A 16,155-nucleotide genomic window follows, 5' to 3' on the forward strand; every position below is an offset into this window, starting at 1 on the left:
CCGACGCTCAAGCAAGTGCGGGGTTGAGCTCAAAGTCACACGTGGCTCAGCAGCTGGGCTGGAACCAGACCCAGGTCTAGCCCTCCGCCTCCCTACACCGCCTGGCCCAGGCCTGGAATAACATTTGTGAGACCCCTGGCCTCTGGGGAGAGCACCCACATGCCTCATGGACAAAGGAGACCAGAGGAGCTGACGGGAGAGAGAAGAACCAAGGCTGCATTGCTTGGCCCACCCCTGCCCCCGTGCAGGCCTCCGGTGCCGGGGGAACACAGGGAAGGGGAGATGGAGAGAAGAATGGTGAACAGGAAGAGGGGGAGGAGGCCCCTTTATGACTCAGCCCTGCTTGCGGGACAGAGGAAGAGAGGGGTTTCTTGTAAAAAGCTGGGACGTGGGGATAAGTTGGCCTCTGGCCACACTGCAGCCGATGGGGGAGGCCTGGGAGGAAGTAGATTTCAGCCTCATGGAGTCCAAACCCCAGACCCACCACGAGTGGCTGTGGGACCCTGGCTCAGCACGGGCCTCAGTGTCATCACCTGTAAAATGGGGGGGAAGCGCTGCTGCTGTGTGGGGAGCACGGACGAGCGAGTCCGAGGAGACGGCCCCACGAATGTCCCTCTGTGCCCGGCACGCAGGCTGTGTGAAAGGGCAGCATCACTACAATCTGGTCTCTATTACGGTCTCCAAAGGCCCGGGGTGCACACCCCGCCTCCCCCGGGGAGCGGGGCCCCGACGAGGCGGGTGTGGGAGAGGCGAGCAAGGGCGGGTGGCGTTCAGACCAACAGGCCCCCTTTGTGCTGCCCTCAATTACCATTTACCAAAGACAAACCCGGGCTGCATTTCAGGGTTTCCATTTCAGCTGCCCTGGGGGTGGCGGGCCGCAGCTTCGGGAGCGGGGGGGAAGGAGGCCCAAGAACTTTCCACCAATCAGCGGCCCAGGGTGCGGCCCCGACAGAAGGGGGAAAGATGCCAACTAGGCCAGTGGAAAGCCCATGTCCTTGTGCCAGCATCGCCCAGAGGGCATGGGAGGCGGGCACCAGGAAGCAGGCTCCCAGGACCAGACCTCAGCTCAGAGAGCTCGGCCAAGAGCCACACCCTGGGCTCTCTTGCTGCCCAGCAGACGCAGCTCTCCGGGGGGCTGCCCCTCCTCCCCACCCCAGGGGTCCCAGCAGTTGGGGTGCCTATGCTCCCCCCGCCTCCTGAGCCTGTGACCCATGTGCCAGGCCACATGGGAGCCAGAGATGGACTTAGCGTGGCCCCTGCCCACTCACTGCAAGCCCAAAGGCTCCAGACCACAGCAGCGCCTCGGGGCGAAGGGGGTGGGAGGAGGAGCGCTCTAACAGGGAGCACGGGGGGGTGGGGTGGGGGGGGGCTGGGTCCAGGCTGTGGACACTGCAGGGCAGACTCCGCGCTGCCAGGTCAAGCAAACAGCTAAGGATTTAGACTGCCTAAAATGTGCAGGGGGTGGGTATCCAGAGACTGAAAGGGGCACCTGGCGGGGGGAGGGGGTCTCCCAATCATGCCCAGGCATGAGGCTGAGGGGAGAAGGAGCCAAGGAGGACGTCAGGCAAAGGATCAGCAAAACCTCTGCGAGCTAATGAGGATGACGGGGGTGCTGTGACAGACAGGGACTCCACGAGGCCTGAGCTGAGACAGAGGCAGGGGCTGGAGGGGACAGAGCGGGGACAGATGCTGAGCAGGTGACAAGTACCGGTGGAGGAGGGCAGGTGGGAGGGGGTGGGGGGGAGGCAGGGCTGAGGATGGCAGAAGGCAGGAGAACCTCTCAACACCCGGAGGGACCTGGGAGCAGGAAGGGGCCGGGCTGGGTGTGAAGTGACTGAGGCCTGGGGCACCCACCTGGTGTGCAGTATACACGGGCTGGAGGCCGAGAAGAAAGGGACCAGAGCGCACCGACCTGAGAGCGCCCTGATGACAGCCGGGCCAGCTTTCGAGGAGAGGGTGTTGTTAGGCTGGAGAGCAGCTGGGCCTCCCCGGCCATCAGGGAAATGCAAATCCACACTGCAAGGAGATCCCCTTTTCCCACCCAATCAGATGGGCGAAAAGTCAAAAAGCCAGGTGACACCAAGTTGCTAGAAAGGACTCGGGGAAAGGGCCGGGTGGGCCAAGGGCTGGGCGAAGGGCGGGCACAGACCCGGGGGAACGGTGCAAGTGCAGTGGAGACTCGGCCGGGAACCCTGGCCGAGGGTCCTGGAGGTGCCTACACGGTGCTTATCCACAGCATCTCGTGCAACAGCCAAGAAATGCAGTTTGGGGGATGGGAACGGGGCCGGGGTTGGGCAACTGGGGCTTCAATTCTATTTGTAAGATTTGCTTCTTCCTCCTCCTCTTCTTTTTCTTGTAGACCGTGCCAAATGGCATGTGGGATCCTAGCTCCCCAACCAGGGAAGGGATCAAAACCTGCCCCCACCCCCCGGCACCGGAAGCGCGGAGTCTTGACCGCGGGACCTCCAGGGAAGTCCCGAGATTTGCTCAAGTCCTGCGGGCTGTACCTGGGAGTTCACTGTGCCCTGTCTATTCTCTTTGAGTGCCTCAAATATTTCAGAACATTTTTTAAGTAAAAAAAAAATTTAAAGACAGACACCAGGGGAGGGGGAGAGGAAACAGTTCCTCCCCTCCGCATGCACACCCACCAAGAGAAATGGGGGGCAGGCCCCCAAACCGAGTGACCCCCATGGGTGCTGACCGGCAGGCTCCTATGTGGGCGTGGTGTGGGCCCCCCCCAGCTGCCCCACGGGGCATCGCACTAGAAACCCGGCGCTACCCCAACCCCCCTATCCAGCGGGGGCCCCAGGGGCGGGTGTGACCACCGTCCCCATGAGCCTCAGCCCGGGCGGCACCCACTGTTCAGGGAATTTCACCCAGTGGTGAAGCGAGAATCCCCACGTGCAGAGGGCACAGCAAAGCTGGGACAGCCCCCTCCCCGCGCGTCCTGCCAGCTCACACCAGCTGCCCCCCTCAGGCCTGGGAGAGCGGAGGAGATGGCGCCTGTCTGCCTGCGCCCCAGGCACACCCCCCACCCCGGTCAGTGAGGCCGCGGGGCGGGCGGTGTGAGCCCAGTGTTCGCACAGGGGCCGGCCAGCAGCCGTCCCTCTTGGGACGGGAGGCCCCAGGAAGAATGGGGGGGTAGTGGGCCCGGCTTGGGGCCCTGAGTCGCCCTGCGAGTACCCAGGGGCCTGGGGGCCATCCAGAACCAGCGTGGGGAAGGGACCCAGCCAAGCCTCACAGCAGGGCTGGGGCAGGAACCCAGGCCACACCAGCTGATATGGCTTCGAGGACGGGGAGGGAGGACGAGGCTGGGAAGACGGCAGGGCATGCGTGCCAGCAGCTCGGACACGGAGTGCAGGGGCACCCACGGGGCTGAGCGACCTAAGAGCCCCAGTCGACTCCCCGCTTCCCTGGCACCTGCCGGGGGGAGACAAGCAGGGGCTGAGGCCGGAAGGCTGGCATCCAGTCCCACACACTCACCATCCTACCACCCTCACGGCCGCTGCAAGTCAGTTGGTATCTTCCGTGTCCTGCCCACCCCCGGGGTGACTGCAGAGCCCTGGGAAGGGCCACCCTGTCAGCCCTACCTGAGCTGGACACACTGGGGTGTGGCCATCCTCCCCTCGAGCTTGGAGTTCAGATCCTGTCTCCCGGCAAAGGGGATCAGGGCTGGGAATTGGTTAAGACTCCGTGCTCTCACTGCCGAGGGCCAGGGTTCGATCCCTGGTCGGGGAACTAAAAATCCCATAAGCCACGTGGGGCAGCCAAAAAAAAAAAAAAAAAAGGATCAGGGCTGTGTCAGGTCTAGGGAGGGGAAGGAACGTCCATATACATCCCTGGCTTACACACACGCAGGCAAGCACACAGTTGGCATGCCCAGAACCAGGGCACAGCCATGGCCCCAGAACCCACTCCTGGCTGTGTGGCCACCCACGGCCCCAGCAACTGGACATCTGTAGCCCTCCTGCTACTGGCCCAGGACACTGGGCAGGCATCACCCTGGCTCTGCTGGATGGGGTCCCCCATCAGGCCCAAAAAGAAGGGCTGGGGAACAACACACCTCAAGTTGCCCCCAACCCACCTTTATTCCCATTTCACAGAATTGGAAAACTGAGGCCCAGGGCACAGGAGTGAAGCAAACAGGACAGTGAGAGTCAGCTGCCCAAATGAAGAAAATCCTGTGCTGGCCAAGAAGGTCCCCGACACCAGATAGAGTCAGAGGCCCAAGGAGGGGAGGGGCCTCCTGAGGTCACCCAGCGATCAGGGGAACAGGAAGGAATGGGCTCTGCTATCCTGCCTTCCAGTCCAGGATGCTGACCCAGTCATCTTTCACTACTGCCTCCCTCACTTCTGGTTTCCATGGCAGCCCCATCCAACACATCCAGGCCAGGGCAGCTGCAGGAAAGTCACTCCCATCTCCTGGGTTCTCCTCCCCAACCCAGCCTGTCGGGGTGGAATTTGCACATGCAACTAAAAATTACCCCTGAGCAAAGGAGAGTCTTTACAATAAGTGGTGCTGGATCAAATGGACAGCCACGTGGGAAAAAAATCAGGCTCCCTTCTGCACTGGCAGAGTAATGGCCCCGTCCCCAGTACTTGTGAACATGTCAGTTTACGTGGCAAAAGGGAATTAAGGTTGCAGAGACAACAGTTGCTAATCAGCTGACCAGACAGAAGATTATTCTGAATTATTCAGGCAGACTCAATGTAATCACAAGGGTCCTTATATGTGGAAGAGGGGAGGCAGGAGAGAGAGAAGCAAAGAGATGGCAGCCTGCAAAGGGCCCGGTCCAACATCGCTGGCTTTGAGGATGGAGGCAGGGGCCAACAGCCAAAGGATGCGGGAGGCCTTTAGAAGCTGGAAAAGACTTCTAGAAACAGATTTTTCCTTAGAGCCTCTAGAAGGAACGCAGCCCTGCTGACATCCTGCTTTTAGCCTGGTGAGATCCATTTCAGAATTCTGACCTCCAGAAGTGTAAGATAATACATTTATGTTGTTTTAAACCACTAAGTCTGTGGTCATCTGTTATAGTAGCCACAGGAAACTAATACACTTACTTCACATCATACACAACAATCAACTCCAGATGGACAGCAGATCGAAATGTGAAAGGTAAAACAATACAGTTTTTAGAAGTAGACATGAAAGAAGATCTGCCTTAACACTGGAGCAGGCAAAGATTTCAACCCAGGAAGTGTTGAAAAGAAGGGAAAAGATGGATAAACTGGACAATATTTAGAGCTTCTGTGCATCAAATGATACCAATGTGGGTGGGTGGGGAGGGAGGGAGAGAAAGAATTTGTAATTCCCGTATTGTAGGATTCCTATTCAGAATATGGAAATAACTCCAAAACTCGAGTTAGAAAAATCAGCAAAAGACTTGAACGGGCACGTCACCAAAACTAAAAGTTGGGGGTGGGGGGGAGTGGGTAATCAAAAGACCAATAAACAGGTGAAAAGATGTTCACCTTCATTAGCCATCACGACAACACTACATCCACCGGAATGTATAAAATGAAACACGGACCACACCAAGTGTTGGTGAGGACATGGAATATCCAGAACGCTCATGCACTGCTAATAGGAGTGGAAATTGGTGTAAGCAATGTGGAAAACGGTCTGGCATTACACGCTAAAGCTGAGCATGACCCAGCAATCCCACTCCTAGCTATGCCACCACACAAAAGTGCACATACATGCACCAAAAGATATGGACTATTCCTAATACTCCCGAACTGAAAATAACCCAAATTATCACTCCATCAGAATGAGTAAATAAGTGGTGGTTTGCGCTTCCCTGGTGGCGCAGTGGTTGGGAGTCCGCCTGCCGACGCAGGGGGCACGGGTTCGTGCTCCGGTCCGGGAGGATCTCACGTGCCGCGGAGCGGCTGGGCCCGTGAGCCATGGCCTGCGTGTCCGGAGACTGTGCTCCACGGCGGGAGAGGCCACAGCAGTGAGAGGCCCGCAAACCGAAAAAAATAAATAAATAAAAAATAAGTGGTGGTTTATTCACACAACGGAATAAAGCACAGCAATGAGAATGTACAAACTATCAGTACAACCACAGGCAACAATATGTATGAACCTTGTGAATCTTGAGTGAAAGAAGGCAGATGTAAAAGTGCCTAGAGTGTGACTGTACGCTTCCATTTAAAAAGAAGTTCAGGGGCTTCCCTGGTGGTGCAGTGGTTGAGAGTCTGCCTGCGGATGCCAGGGACACGGGTTCGTGCCCGGGTCCGGGGGGATCCCACGTGCCGCGGAGCAGCTGGGCCCGAGAGCCATGGCCACTGAGCCCGCGTGTCCGGAGCCTGTGCTCCGCGACGGGAGAGGCCTGCGTACAGCAAAAAAAAAAGAAGTTCAAAGGCAGACAAAATTTATTAATGGTACTAGAAATCAGGGAAGGGGGTCATGCGTGGGTGGCCTGGAGAAGGGATGAACCAGGCAGGGGGCCATGGTTACCAGCAGGACCAGCCAGGGCTGCTGGTGGAGGGGAAAGAAGGGGGGAGGAGGGGCAGAACTTGGTGGTCCCAGGGGTGAGGTCAGCCGCTAACAAGCTCTCAAAGTCAGTGTTTTCTTTTATTGCTTCCAGAAAGGCACTCCCCACCTCAATGCTCCCCAGCCACCAAATTCTGGAGGAGTGCCACCGCCACCCATGCACACACTGTCACATCTCCAGGCCTTTGCACACACTGTTCCCTCTGCTAGAATACCCTTCCTCTCATTCGCTGGCATAATCCCTAGCCTCTCTCACTGAGAGCAGCTTTAAAGGGCAGGTTCTTTGCATATATTGTTGGTTTCAGGACTCGCGGTACCTAGGACAGCGCCCAGCACACAGAGAAGCTCAAAAGATGTCGAAGGAATACATGAATGAATTAAATACACTCCTCTGCCTCCATCATCCTTCCCATGTTGACTTGGAGGCCCACAATAGCTTGTCACACCCCATGGCCACAATCACCGGTCGGCTTGGAGCTATTGGAAAGGACAGAGAGGATTAACTCACATTCTCCTGAATCCCAGCACTGAGCACACCCGGCACAGAGCCAGTGCTCACCAGTGGATCCAACAAGCAAAGAATCAGGTAGTGAGCTCCCTGTCTCTGGGGGGAATCAAGTAGAGACTGAGGCCTGCTCTCAGAGTGGGTTCCTGCTTCCCTGAGAGGCTCTCATGAGCTTGCACAGCTATTATTACTGTCAGTAACATTAACCAGAACCTGCTGAGCCCCGCCCCACGCCCCCAGGGCTGGCCCACTGCAGCAGTGCTCTTCACTGCACCTGACTCTGAACCTGTGCGGTGTGCTGGGTGTGGTGGTTCAGAGGGGATGAGGCTCTATGCCCTGCCAAGCTGTTTCAGCCCAAGGAATTCCCAGACCAGTAACATTTGTTCTGCTGCAGGCATGTCGGAGCCCTTTAGAGATATTAACCTGTTCAGTCTTTACAGCAGCCCTGTGAAGAAGATACTGTTGGGAGCTCTACTAACAGGGAAACTGAGGCCCAGAGCCGGCAAGTTGCTTGCCCGGGATGACATAACTGAGCAGCGGCAGGTGGGATTCGAACTCAGGCCCTCTGGCCACGGAGTTCACATTTTTTTAAATAATTAATTTACCAATTTATTTTTATTTTTGGCTGCGTTGGGTCTTCATTGCTGGGCACGGGCTTTCTCTAGTTGCGGCGAGTGGGGGCTACTCTTAGTTGCAGTGCGGTGGCTTCCCTTGTTGTGGAGCATGGGCTCTAGGCACACGGGCTTCAGTAGTTGTGGCTCGCGGGCTCTAGAGCGCAGTCAGTAGTTGTGGCGCACGGGCTTAGTTGCTCCGCGGCATGTGGGATCTTCCCGGACCAGGGCTTGAACCCGTTTCCCCTGCATTGGCAGGCGGATTCTTAACCACTGCGCCACCAGGGAAGTCCTGGAGTTCACGTTCTCAACCACTGCTCCTGACTTCCTCAGAACTGGGACCAACGCTCCTCCAGGCACAGGGTTGCAGGAACAAGGGCACAGATTTAAGCAGGAGGTCATGAGGGTGCCCCACGGCCCTGGGTGCCAAGGCCATAGTCCGCAGCACTTCTGCCAGCTGGCCTGGCCCCCACTCGCCTCTGGCCTGTTTCCTGGGACCCCTCCCACCCAGCACCCTGATTCCAGCTTCCCTGAACTTCTCACTGCTCCTGAAGACACCCCAGCCCATCGCCTGCTCTGCGGGAATGCCTTCACCCGTCTTCTGCCCCTTAGCCAAGTCCTGGAGCCAAGTGGGTGTGTGCGGAGCTCCCTGCACACCCCTGTATCACAGCCCCTGAGGCCTCCTAGCAGGATGGGGATTCTCCAGCAGGGACCAGTCTGGCTCCCGGCTCACGAGGTCTCACCTACCCCTGGAGCCCCTTAGGCTCTCATGGGGGGGGGGGCTGGCTCTGAGCAACAGCCCCAGCTCTTGGCTCCCACAGCTGCTGGTAAGGACCCTCCGGAAGGAGGATTAGAAAGATCAGAAGGTGGTGGCCTTCCTCCCCGCCCCCCGCATTCTAGAAGTTGGTTCACGGGGACCCTATACCCCAGAACCAGGACCACCCTGTCCAGCCCCTCCCTGGAGCGCTGTCCCTCACTCAGGCTTTCACGTCATATATAGCAGCGGCTTACACGAGACAAAGTGACAACGCGAAGACACTCCAAACTCCTTATCCCCCTCGATCCAGCTGCTAGAAGGCTCAGAGTCCAATTACCGCCACCGATAGAAGAAGCTCCTCCAGCTTCATCTGATGTTTGCTACCCAGGCTTTCTCCTTGCTCTGATTTTCTCACAACCTTTTCACCTCGTTATACTGCATTTATCTTTGTAAATCACCTCAAGTCCTTTCTGGAATCGGACAAAGAACGCACGAGGCCCTTTCAGATGCCTTCCCTCCTCTGTTCCGAGTTCCCAGCGCCCAGCTGAATGGGAAAGAAGCTGAATGTGAGGGGACTGAGCCAACTTACAAGCAGATGAAGTTAAGCAGGGAACAGTCTACAGCAGAAAAGGGAACAGCAGGGGTGGAATCAGGATACAAGGTAGCAAAAAAAAAAAAAAAAAAAGAGAAAAAAATCGGAAAACACCAAATGTCATTCCCTCCTTCATCGCAGGGTCCGCCAACCAGATGCCCCACTTCACAGTGGACTCGGAAGAATGGTGGGCTCCACGCTGAACCCCCCCCCCGCCGCCGGACACTCGACACCCTGCCACCCAAACTTCTCCTTCACTTTTCTCCCCCTGTGTCCAAATGGAAGGCACTTCCTACCTACCCAAGTCCACCCACCCTTAGGGACGCAGCCCAGTCCTTTCCCCCCAGTCTCCTCAGCTTTCCCACACACCCCGTGCCCTGGCCGAGCAACCCTCGCTGGGACCTGAACCACTCCCGGGGCAATGACCCCACTGGGCAGGGAGGCTCTTCTGCTCTGGCTTTAAAATGTTCCTCCAAGATGCTGATGTCGTTTACACTTTCAGGAAGGGGGCTGATGTCTTCCTAATTCAGCAAAAGCTTCTCAAAGGCAGGGTCCAAAACTAAGGTGGGCTGGCTTCCGCCCAGCCATCACCCGCTCTCACCCTCGATGCTGCAGGTTGGAGGGCAGGACTGGGGCAACCCGGGGAGGAGATGGGTGCAAACAGGAGCAGATCAGCCTTGGACACCACAGGGTCACCTCCTTAGGGAGGAGAGATGAGAAAACCAGGCCCTCGTTGTGAGCCTCAGATTCCCCCCTCTCGGGGTGAAGAGGCTGAAAAGGCACAGATGGAAGTGAATGAGGAGTGGGCGTCTCTCTGGGCTGCAGCCGGAGTCAAAGGTAGGTTCCAGGGATGGAGCCAGAGCTACTCCGGGAAGACGGAAGCCGGTAAGTGCACGAGGCCCCAAATTTATGCCTTGTTAATAAAAACCACCTGATATGCTCTACTTTCTACTCCGAGGGGTAATGTTTCATTATCATTTTGAAGCGTTTCCTCTGAAAACTTGAGTTCTGTGTTATTGTTTCTGTGCGCCTCGCACAGAGGAAGGAGTGGTGGGACAGGGGCTTCCCCTGCCAGCAATCGCCACCACCACCACCCCCCACCGCAGGCGCTGAAGGGAGAGCACATCCTCTGCCCCTGAGCCCGGGGTGGGGCGGGGGTGGGGGGGCGGCGGGAGGCCTGCAGTGGGCTGCCAGGGTCAGCGAGGCCACCACTCACCCGTTCTCCCCCAGCACACACCCCGCGTCATAACTGCAGCTGACACTGTACCAGCTGTGCCCAGCGCTGTCTCCCACTCCCAGCCCCAGAGACCACGTGGCCTGGCCCCACCAGCGGAGGGGATGGGGTGGGCTCCCTCACCCAGGCTGGGCCCCTCCGGCGCTCAGGCACCCAGAGACTGAGGGGAGTACCCTGGGTGGTCCTGGGGCCTCAAGCTGAAGCCACCATTCAGGGCGGCCATGCCAGCAACCCAGAGAGAGCAGCCTACAGGGAGAAGAGAAAGGACAGAGGCACGGGAGAGGAGGAGAAAATGAAACCACAGTCCAGAGGGAGGAAAGCCGGAGGAGGGGCTGCCTGCCAGCTTCCCGGGTCCTGGGGGAGCCAGGCTGAGCCAGGCCGCCTGCAACTGTTTCCTGCAAAGTTCCTTTCCTCTCAACTCCCCTTTCACTTAACCTAATTGGAGGCGGTTCCTGTTCCCTGGGACAAAATAATCCTAAGACATGTGTCAGGGCCCCCCCCCCTCTTCCAGCTCACGGCCAGGCCTGCCCATCAAGCCAGGGTCACTGGTCAGTTTATAAAAGGTGAGGCCTGTCTGAGTAGAGCCTTGCTGGGAAGGCAGGGCACAGCCACCCGGGGGTGGGCCCTGAGAGCCAGATAGTGTCTGGACTTTGTACTTGAGCCAATGGGGTGGAGGTGTTTGAGGAAGGCACGGCCAAAACCTCGCTTTCGGAAAATGAACCAGGTAGGTAGGTGGGTGGGGTGGGGGAAGGAAGCAGGTCTCCCAAGCACACAGTAGGTGTTTAACAAATGTGTGGAGGGCAAACAGGGAAACCTCTCCACATCTTGATTTCCTCATCCGTAAAATGGAGGCGATGGTATCAAGATATCCACAAACTAATACTGGCACTCAGAGCTTCAAACAGTTCCTGGCAGAGCAAGCATTCAATATGCACTGTGTTTGTTTGTTTGTTTTAACCTATACGAAGGCTGACATTCTCCCCAAGGACCACCGGGCAGGTGCTTTGGTCTGAATGTGTCCCCCCCCACCCCACTTCATAGGTTGAAATCCTATCCCCCCCCCAGGGAGACAGTATTAGAAGGTGGGGCCTTTGGGGGGTGATTAGGTCATGAGGGTGCATCCCTCACGAACGGGATTAGTGCCCTTGTGAAAGAGACCCCCAGAAAGCTCCCGAGCCCCTTCCACCACGTGAGGATACAAAAATAAGTGCGACTCGGGAGAGGGTCCTCACTCAACCATGCTGGCACGCTGCTCTCAGACTTCCAGCCTCCAGAGCTGTGAGAAATAAATGTGTTGTTGATAAGCCATCCAGTCCTAGTATTTTGTTAGGACAGCTCAGACTAAGATAGCAGGGAACCAGAAGGGGTGAAGAACGCAGCTTCTCTCCTCTGGGTGTTGAAGCAGAGGTAGGGTAGGTGGCATCAAGAGGGCAGGATCAATCTCTAGGGTGGCAAGGCCAGGGAGGAAAGGTCAAGAGAAAACTGTCCCCCACATCGTGGACCAGAGCAGAAGGAGCAAGGATGGCCAGGGCTGTGGGGATGGTGGCCTTCCCATCACCAAGGGAGGCTGGACCAGAGCAGAGAGAACAGCCCAGGGAGGAGGCTGCACTGAAGCAGAGAACAGCAGGGACTTGGGCAGGGCTAAAGGCAGGACTACCTGACAGTGGACAAACAGCGGGGGAGGGGATGGGCCACTCGTGAGTGTGGATGGAGGCTGGAGGGCCACCTAGTACAGCGGCGACAACAAACACCGGGCGTTCTCTCCGTCACAGTACACACTTTGCACACATCCATCCATTCAATTCTCTCAACAACCCTAAAAGGTAGACACCTTAAGTATACTCATTTTATACATGGGGAAATTGAGGCAGAGAGAGGTATAGTGACTTGTCTGAGGTCACAGAGCTAGTAAGTGGCAAGGCTGGGCTTTGAACCCAGGCTGTCAGGCTCCAGCATCCAAACTCTTAATCGCCAGAGTGGACAGCAGATGCTGAAAAGGGATTAGTGCCTCTGTGGGTGGCACCCCTTGGGATTTCAGGCTCTGGACACAAATTCCAGGCACCTCCTTCCCAGCCTGCTGGCTGCACCTGGGGGCTGACGGGTACACAGTCCTGTGTGCTGAGGCTCCCCCCAGGTCTCCTCCGCCAGACTCTTCTGCCTTTGAAACTCCTCTCCATCCCATCCCCCTCCACCTGTCCCAGAGCCTGTATCCCAACACCCCTCCCAGGCCAGGCACTGCAGATGCCAATGCATCCGGGGCTTATGGAGAAGGGCGTCTAAGGAGCCCCACCTGGGAAAGTAGGAGGGACAGAACAATCCCTTCCCTCAACAGAACCTCCCTTGCCTTAAACCTCATGCCCCAGTCACCCAAATCCTTTGCTGCTCCTCTCAGCCACCAGCCACCAGGCCTCCTGCCTCCTTTTCTGACTCCTGTCCCCTGCCAACGCCCTTTCCCCTCCCTCAAGACCCCTTTGGCATCCTGACAGCAAACTTCTACCGTGAGCTCTATCGAGCTCCCTGCTCCACCCCATCCTCCAGGTGTCCCTCCTCTGGGCTCCCGGCTCCCCCATCACTGCTCTCATCAGAGGCTGCTGGGCTGTTCTCCGTGGGAGCAGCGAGGCCCCAGCCCTGTGTACCTGTCAGCCCCTGGCGGTGCGGGGCCAGGTGACAGCAGCTGGATGAATGAAGGGCTCACTGTTTACATTACAACCGGTTGAGAGTTTTGGCCCACGTGGTACTCCCTGCACCCTCCCCCTCCTCTGCCCACAACCCTAAGCCAGCACCACCCCCACGAGCCTCCCTGGGCATCTTACAGGGGGGAGGACAGCCCCCTCCCCATATTGGACTCCCACTTCTCACCCAGAAGGGAGAGGCGGCATCTCAGAGGTTGGGGGATTCGCAGCTGGGTGTGTGACTCCCCACAAGGTGCCCCCTCCTATCCAGGGTGGGGCTGGGACTTGCATGGCAGTGCCCAGTGAGCACCCGCCCTGCCCAGGCCCAGCCTGAAGGACCCAAACGGGCGGGCCCTGGAGGCCCAGCGAAGCATCCTCCGCGAGGCCACGGCCCCTCCCTGTGCGGAGGGCAGAAAATGTGCTGCCTCACCAGCCATGAGCGCCAGCTTGGAGAGGGAGCACCCCTGCGGAAAGCCGCCCCACCCCGGTCTCCCCCTAACCCCCTCCGCCATGCACTTCAACCAAGTTGTGCAAAGGGCATTGGCCAGGAGACCCCGGCCAGCGGAGCGGGGGCTCCGTGTCCTCCCAGATCCTGGGGCTGCGTAGCCGCGCCCACCAGGCTCACCCCACCACCACCCCACCCCACCCCCCTCCGCCGGGCCTGTGAGCCCAGAGCCCCGCGGCGCGTCCAGCCGCCCAGCGCTGCCCTTGGGAGGAGGAACGGGCGGCTCCCCAGTATATGTGCCGAAGCCCCGTTGGGGGTACCGAGGGTGCCGGTGATGCCTTCACCGAGGGGACCCGCAGCCCGGGAAGGGTCCGCCAACACCAGCAGCGCCCCCTCCTCGCCTGCAGGCGACGGGGAAGTTGGGGGTGCACCCAGGACCAGCTCCCGCTCCCGCCCACCCGCCAGCCCCCGACCCTTAGACCTCCCCCACGCCCCGACAATGCCTGCGAGCCGGCCGCCCCGCTTCGGACCAGGCCGGGGGCTACCGCGGCCTCCCACGTCCCTCGGTCCTTTGTTGCCCATCGAGCCCCCTCCCTCGGGGTCCCTCCGGCTGCTCCTACCTTCGCCCTTCCAGCATCAGGCTGAGCGGCGGGTGGCCGGGCACCCGGCCCCCTCCTCTCCCGGCCCGGGCGCCGCGGGGACAGAGGATGCTGCGGCCCCTCCCTGCGCGCCGCTGCCCACCGGCTGCAGCCCCTCCTGGCGTCCCGGGCTCGGCGTTCGCGCTCCGGGCCCGGGCCTCGCGCCGCGTGTGCGGCCGGCCGGGCGGCGGCGGGAAGGCGGGAGGCGCTGACCCTGGCAGCCCCGGCCGCCGCTGACCCTGGCAGCCCCGGCCGCCGCCTGCGCTCCCGGTGGCCGAGCGGAGCGGAGCAGAGCTGGAGCGGAGCGAGCGGCCGGGCTCCAGGAGGGAACAAAAGGGGCCGGCGCTAGGGCGGGCGCGGGAGGGCGGGGCCTGGCGCGGCGGGGGTCAGGCGCGCTCTCGCGCGGCCTCGCGTTTCTCAGGCTGCGGCGCCGCGCCGCAAGGGGGCGGGCGGGCGGAAAACGCAGTGAAACCTTGTCCACCGCTTCCAGCGGCAGTCAATCGTGGGGCGTCCGAGGCGCGCCAGCCCCCACCTCAGCTCTGGGCACCTATTGGCGCTTCAGTCGTGTTTGGCGGGAGAGCACCCTTCAGCCTTGCTCTGCTCTCAAGGATGTCCCAGAGCACTGCGAGAGATGGAAGCTCGGGAAGCTGCGGAGAAGGTTGGGGAGGTTCCTGGAGTTTCCGGGAAGGCTTCACAGGGGAGGTGACGTTTGAACTGGACAGGAAGGGATGAGGAGGAGACAAGGTAGCTGACGTGCGAACTCCGGGTCATAGTGAGCTGTCTTGAGGCCAAAACGGGTGGGGACAAATGCCACGGATGTCTTGGTGATTTTCTCCCAACACTAGTTTGGAAAAAGTGGTACCCAAGATAGAGATTGAACCGTGCACCATCGTCCCCCGGCAGGAGCTGACTCCTACAGTATCAGAGGATTGGGATAGCTACCCGCCGACCCCACATCCCCTACCCTCCACCCCCTCCCAGGTAGGTCAAGGGCAGAGGCTAAGTGGCAGTCCAGGGATGAGAACTAACTGAATCCCAACACCCAAGGTACCTGGCTGTGGTTGGCCTCTGTACCTTTGTTCTCCCTTTTCCCCTTGATGAGCTAACCTCAGTCTCTTTGCCCTTGCTGGTTCCTTGCCACTTTCTCGGTTTGACAAATCATATTTCCCCTTCAAAGCCCAGCTCAAATTCACCTCCATCTCCTTTGCGTATGGGAATGTGGGTGTGTCCGGGGAGGTGTGGTCTGTACAGCGAGAGACTGGGGAGGGCAGGCACAAGGCCCCGTCTTATTTATATGCCCTGTGGATAAGTGCACTGCCTGGCCAAGGGTCGGCATTCAATGACACTGTTGAATGGATGAATTTGCTACCCAGCATCCCTCCACTGGTATCCATAATCTCTGAGAAATGAATGAACCTCTTTTTTTTTAAATTTTTTGCCCGTGCTGCACGACATGGAGGATCTTAGTTCCCCGACCGGGGATGGAACCTGTGCCCCGTGAAGTGGAAGCGCGGAGTCTTAACCGCCAGGGAAGTCCTCTTCAACTCTTGAACTGAGTTTCCCCACTGATAAATGGGAGATAGTGTTTCACTTCAGTTCAGCAAATGGGTCATGATATTGATGATGGAGGATGGACACCGGACCAGCCCTGAGAAGGTCGCTGCTACTCAGGGGAGCCAGACCTGGAGACCAAGGTAGGAAGAGGGTGCGGAGTGAGCCCAGTGGAGAGCAGGCTTCTGGAGGAGGTGTCAACGGGGTGGGAAAGGAGTGGAGAGGGCTGAGCTCAGGAAACATGGAGTGAATTGTTCCATGAGGATGGGATGGATGGTCTTGATACTGAGACATAAGACCTGAGGCAAAGTGCAGTGGTAAGAATCCAGCTCCATCACCTACCAGCGAATGGGCAATCCTCTCTGGGCCTCAGTTTCCCCATCTATAAAATGGAGCTAGTGACACACTTACCTCCTAGGGCTGTTATCAAGGTTGAATACGTTAATCTACGTGCAGTGCTAAGAACAAATAGTGCCCGCATTCGCGAAATGTGAACTTTGTTTCAAATGGCGAGGTTAGAAAAGAACTTGAGTGCCTATTGGGAGTTTGGATTTTCTCCTGTGAGCAATGAGTTCTAACAGGGAGTTCTCTCACCATGGAGAGAAGGAAACACCAAGAGTGAAAGGGCAGGGCTTTTGCAGGTTACTCCCC

At 58.4% G+C, this 16,155-nt stretch overlaps 1 protein-coding gene across 2 annotated transcripts in view; it reads right to left on the minus strand.

The window, feature by feature from the left end:
• CLIP2 (CAP-Gly domain containing linker protein 2) overlaps positions 1–14,063 on the minus strand; it is an 80,358-nt gene extending 66,295 nt beyond the window's left edge. Inside the window, exon 1 of one of the 2 annotated variants that reach the window (XM_059038381.2) lies at positions 13,936–14,063. The gene's annotated coding sequence lies outside the window, so the exon portion shown is untranslated. The remainder of the gene's footprint in view (positions 1–13,935) is intronic. The other variant, XM_067012281.1, reaches the window with a different exon arrangement.
• Between the last annotated feature and the right edge of the window lie 2,092 nt (positions 14,064–16,155).

Source organism: Kogia breviceps, chromosome 14 (genome assembly GCF_026419965.1).
Source record: "Kogia breviceps isolate mKogBre1 chromosome 14, mKogBre1 haplotype 1, whole genome shotgun sequence".
Classification (NCBI taxonomy): domain Eukaryota; kingdom Metazoa; phylum Chordata; class Mammalia; order Artiodactyla; family Physeteridae; genus Kogia; species Kogia breviceps.